Here is a 6,355-nt window from a genome sequence, read left to right as displayed (position 1 = left end):
ATACTAAACCTTAAAATTCATCGATCTTTATTATTTCTTAAACTATAAATTCTAAATCTTAAACGCTTAAATTTTTAGAAAAATCCTAAATTCTGTTATTTTATTTATTTAATTTTTTTGCTCATTGTGGTGTCTTGTTTCTCCTTTTTTTTTTTTTAATTTGGTTATATTCATATGTTGTTTTTCAATTTCATATTTGATGGACAAAATTTATGTCTTACAATTTCAAATTTCAATTTTCTTTCCGAACAAATATATATATTTCATGTCCTACTAACAATCACACTTTCAGCACATATATACCCTCCAATAACAATAAAACCAACCCTCATCCCTCAATGTTTTAAAATTTAACAAAACAGGCAAAAAGCCCAACAATATAAAGTCTATAATAATCTTCAATAATTAAACATATTAAGTCTAATCATTTTCCTTAATCAGTAAAAGTAAAATCCGTAAAATTAGTAAATAATTAGTCAATAAATTAATTATTATCTAAAAAAATTAAAAAATTAAATTTAATAATTAATAAGGTAAAAATAATTAAAATATAAATTTTAACACTAACTTTAAAAGATTTAGACTAAAATTAGGCCGAACAAATCGAACCGAACGAACCAGACCCATATTAGGCCCAAGACCCAACCCCAATCAGCCTTACTTATGCATGCAAGTCCCCTTTTCACAGGGAGAAAGAGGGAACATGGTGCAAGAGCGAGAGAGAGCTTAGGTTGGAGGTTACTATTCACTTCCAACTTTAATCCATCATATCTTTCAATCCGAAACTCCGATTGACGAGCTATCAGTGGTCACGCATTCGTGTCGGAATTCTCTACAAAGCCCATTAATCAATTTGGTAAGAAATTTACTTTTTCTTACCCAAATCTTTCCTTCTCATTTTCGAATTTGGAGGTGTTGGAATTGAGGATTCATATGATTTTGGTGTTTTAGGTTCAAATTAGCTCGCGAAAATTAGCGGATTTTTGTTCATTTGAGACACGAGTAAGATAAGAACCTCAAACCTCTTGTTGATTAGTGAATTAGAAAGCTTGAATGTTGATTATAGTGATATGTTGTGGAATTAGATTGAATAATGTTGAATTGGAGTATGTTGATAATGTTGGGAGCTTGATTGTGGGACCTTGGTGGATGAATTTCTGTTCGGAGAGGTTTTGGGGCTGTGAATTCTTGAGGAACGTTGACCTTGAGGTGTCTTTGGATTTTCTGAGGAATCGGCTAAGGTATGGTTTTGGTTTCTCGTAGATAATATATAATGTCTTGTGAAACCTTAGGCTAGACGACTTAAGATAATTTGAATTGTATGGTTGATGCATGTTTGGTAGTTATAGTTAATGCCATGTGTGTTATGGATAAATGGGAGTGATGTTGAATGACACGAATGTGGTGGATGGTTGATTAGATAATGATTTGAATGAATAATGATGCTATGTTAATGAGTAAGTTTGAGACTATGTTGATTTTTGAATTCTAGGGATTGAAATTTAGGCATATGTATGTTAATGAGCAATGGAACGATTGAGAAGAATTGGAGGGTTAAATTCAATTTGTTTGAGGTTGGTTTGAAAACTTGAGATTTTGATTTGAGTTGGAAATGTGGTAAAAATAGAGGTTTGGTGTTTTAGATGAAGAACTTGATTTTTGACGATCTTCGACGGTCCATAATTGGAGCCTTAAATTTTGGATGGGAATGAAATTTATTTCAAATCAAAGATTGTTTTACAAGCCTTAAAATGGTATAAATTTTGTGGAAAATAAAATTTTGAAGAGGAAGTTATGAACGTCGGAAGTTATGTACAAAATCTGAATATTCTTAAGTTGCAGCAAACCCAGAACTTCTGGTTTGTGTGCGGGTGCACACTAGTGTGCGCACGCACCGAACATGGACTGTGTTTTGGCTCGTGCGTACGCACGAGCGGGGTTTTGGAAATCGTGCGTACGCATACTATAGTGCATACACACACATACACCCTATTTTTCAGCAACTTGTGTTTTATGATTTAAGCATAGTTTTGAACCTCTAAACCTCTATTTTTACTCTCTAAGATCCCAGAATTGAGTTATAGTAGTAAGTGAAGGGGATTGAACTAGGAATGTGAGGTAAATTGGAAGTGAAGAAAGGCGATGAAGTGGTGAGTATGAGCTTGAGAAGTGACTGATTGATTTGATGAGATGTTGAAAGTGATGAATAAGACATGATTGAGTTAGATTTTATTTACTTTTACTTGATTTTAGTGCAAAAATTTCCTTTGGATGCAACTTTGAGTTTTTCTTGTGTTTCTATAGTTTTAGGTGAATTTCGGAACAGTTTGGAGGAGTCTGGAGCAAGAAAGGAAAATGCTGGCAGCACCCCCCTGGTCGCTGAACGCCCACCTGGTGTTTCACACCAGCAGGGGGCACAGGCAAGCAACGTTGCACTCCTCCCCTGGCGTTTAACACCCATTCTTGAAGTTAAACGCCAGCAACAGCCCGGTTCACAACTCTTTGGGCCTCTAAGCGGATTTAGCACTTCTTAGTTTTATTTTATTTTCTTTTTGTAATATTTATTTACAAATAATATCTTTTAGGTCTAGAATTTATTATTAGATTAGTATTTAAAGGAGAAATTAACCCTAGTAAAGGGGTTCAAACATTATCTTCTTCCTTTCGCACTTTTCAAAAATCTATTTTCTCTGTAAGTTATGAGCAACTAAACCTCCTGGTTAAGGTTAGGAGCTCTATTTATTTCTATGGATTAAGATTATTATTCTTCTATTTAATTTATGTTTGATTTAGTTCTAATGTGTTGTTTTCGTTCTTAATCTTATGAACTGGATGGAACGAGAGTATGATCCTTTTCTACATGAGTTCTTGTGATTCTCGAGAGAGTTATCTGCTTGAACTACAGCTTGAAAACACTCCTCCTAAATTGCTAATTACATGAACGAATTGGGATATGTGACATATAATCCTGTTAGCTTTGGGTAATTAAGGTTTTTGTGGCCATAAACTAGTTTTCTGAACTTCACCCTCTGATATGAATTGAGTGACCACGAGAGTGGCATTTGATGAGGATTAGAGGAGATTAAATCACTAAGAGATTAGAGTTTAATCACTTATAGTTTGCCATAGAATGAATCATTCATTGTTAAAATAGTTGGTAAGAAACTTTTAATCCGAAAAGATAAATATCTCCAAAACCTTAACTGTTTTCTCACACTGCTTTCACACCAAACTGTTTATTGCTTTCTTTACTTGTTTATTTATTATTTTATGCGAATTTCTACTCACCAAACCCCTTTTGATTCGCCTGACTAAGTCCATCAGGACAACCATTGCTTGCTTAGTCTGACAATCCTCGTGGGATCGACCCTCACTCACCTGAGGTATTACTTGGATGACCCGGTGCACTTGCTGGTTAAGTTGTGCGAGTTCTAATTTCGCACACCACATGGATATAAACAAAAGAGAGTTCCAAAGTACAAATATCAAAGCTCAAGACTCGGCTCACGAAGGATAAACCGGCCAGAGCACATAAGTGTATATACATATATATAAGAGAACCCAAAAGAACCCAAAATACAGAGTTACATAACCTGTGTCTCCAAAGTAACCTCTAAAAGGAAGTTAATACATCATATATATGATAAGTGGAGATAATAAGTATCTATATAAATACATATAACCAAAATAAAGTCCCAATAGCTCAAAGATCTTCGCTATCAGAAGCTTCCAGCATGCCTCAGCGAGGTGCCTCACGTCCTGCATCTGAAAACCATAAAATTCGCATGGGGTGAGAACCGGAGGTTCTCAGCATGGTAACAGTGCCCACATATCTAACATATAATGTCCCAGGAAAGCCGAAGGCAATCCTAGAACTTCCGACATATAATTAAATCTTATAAACATAACTACACCATAAAATAAAATAGGCAACTAGCTAAGGGTCTTCCGTCTATCTAATACTTTCCTTTCCAACTCCTTCGAACCTCCCAACCGCCATCGGAAATCAAATGTTACAAACACAATTATTACATGCAAGGAAATTACAGATAGAAAGCATATACAACAAATAAACAGGTAGCAAATAGTTCATGCAATCACTTAGGCAATCCAAATAAGGCATACCAAACAAACATATAGATGCATATAATGCATGCCTGTCCTAGTGGCTGATGAGTCTTATCTGTCGGTTATAAAGCTAACCCGACAAGTCCTGGTAGCTAACTATTAGACTGTCCCTCTCTCGTGCATCCCCAACTTGAGTGATTCTCAATCATAAACATATAACACACACACACACCGGTGTTATTCCACAGGGGCGAGCTCATCCAAAACTTTCACAGTGTTCGGCCACACTTACGACATAGGGTTAGCAGAATATTGAGTCTCAACCTAGAGCACGTGGCGGCTAGCCACTGCTTTCACCTAGAAAAACTCGTATCTCAGATATTTGGAAGTGAATCAATCTCATTATCAATCAATAATNTGTTCCGCCATAATTCAATATTAATACAGTCATCCGACCCATAACATAATTCATAATCATCCATAATTCATTATCGTATACAGTCATCCGGCTCATAACATAAACAGCACTTCCGCCATCATCCTAAGTAACCTCTTATGATCAATATCAAGCATGATTAATCATTTTTCAACCTTACTTGACCCCCCATTTTTCATTTCATTACTAGACATACTATTAGGATTTAGGGCTAAAAGAATGAAAATAGAGGCTTAGATGTTTGAAATTAGGTTTTAAAACACAAAACTCATTTTTGCTGAAAACACGGATCACGCGTACGCGTGGGCCATGCGTACGCATGGGCCACGTGTACGCATGGGAATGAATTTTTCCTTGCTCGCGTACGCAAGCACATTGCTTGCATACGCAAGATGCCTAACCCGAAAGGGTTGGTCGCGTCGCGTGTAGGTGGTCACATACGCAACCCCTCTAAAACCACTGCTCGTATACGCAAGCACCCTACTCGCGTACGCAAGATGCCAAACCTGAAAGGTTTGGTCGCGTCGCATGCAGTGGTCGCGTATGCAAGCTTTGCAGAATGGAAAAAATGTTGAATGCTGCAGAATTTTCAATTTTGTACGCTAAACTTTGATCGAGCATAACTTCCTCATTTTAAAATATTTTTCCTCCGTTATTCGAATGGTGTAAACATCTTGGACCATATTTTCTTTCTAAACAAGTTTGATTCAAATTGAAGATCCGAAGAATAAGTTATGCTCTGCTAAAGTTAGTCAAAATCATGGTTTTCTCAAAACTTAACAAAACCTCCATTTTCAAAACACACAAATTTCAAACCTTTTAAAATCAACCCAAAGACACCACCAAACTATACCTTGGCCGATTTTCATGTATAACCCAAAGACACCATCAAAAGGCACAAAACCCAGCTCCAAGGATTCAAAGTCTCCAAAGCAATGACACCCAAAGTTTCACCAAGTCTCCAATGTTCAAAATCAAGCTCCAGTTTACATATATATACTACATAATCCATAATACCACATTCAAATATAACAACTTAATATCCAAACACAATAAATCAACAATTCTACTAGGGTTGAAAATTCTTACCGTACCCACGGACCAAAGAGGCAAGATTAAGTGTTTCTCTCAAGCTAATTGGACCCTATAACATCATAGAACTCAAAATCTCAACACCTCTCAATAAATTTGAAAATCAAGGACTGGAAAACTGGTAAAAATTCGTGGCTTACCTCCTAAATAACCTTTTGGTCTTTGTAGAGCTCAATTCCTCGGTCACGTGGCCATAAACGATGTGGCGATCGGAGCTCCGGATCAAAAGTTATGTGGATTTGATTATCTAAGTGTGGGTTAGGTTTTCATGGAGTATTCTTCCCTTCCCCAAATCTGTTTTCAGCGTGTGATGTTTTGATGGGGAAGGAAGGGCTGTGCCCTTCATTAATTAGCTATTGGGTTCAACCTTGGGCCAAATATGGGCCCGGTTCACCCTGTTTGGCTCATTCGCCCCAATCCTGGGCCAAATTCTTTAAAATTGGTACAAAATTCTTATTTTAATTAGCTCTATCATATTAAACTATAAAGTTCTATTTTCTAATTTTCTAAAATAATATTAATTTATGTGTTAATTATTTATTAATTATCCGGGTTTTACACAATCACCCAAACAGCGTCATAACCAGCTCGAGTTCTTGGTAATCCTGACACAAAGTCCATCGCGATGTTCTCCCATTTTCATTGTGGAATTTCTAAGGGAAAAAGTGTTCCTGATGGTTTCTGATGCTCGATCTTGACTTTTTGACAAGTCAGGCACTTAGATACATGCAGTGCTACGTCGTTCTTCATTCCCGGCCA

The sequence above is a fragment of the Arachis ipaensis genome, chromosome B10 (assembly GCF_000816755.2).
Source record: "Arachis ipaensis cultivar K30076 chromosome B10, Araip1.1, whole genome shotgun sequence".
Classification (NCBI taxonomy): domain Eukaryota; kingdom Viridiplantae; phylum Streptophyta; class Magnoliopsida; order Fabales; family Fabaceae; genus Arachis; species Arachis ipaensis.
Note: the sequence above shows the minus strand (reverse complement) of the source record.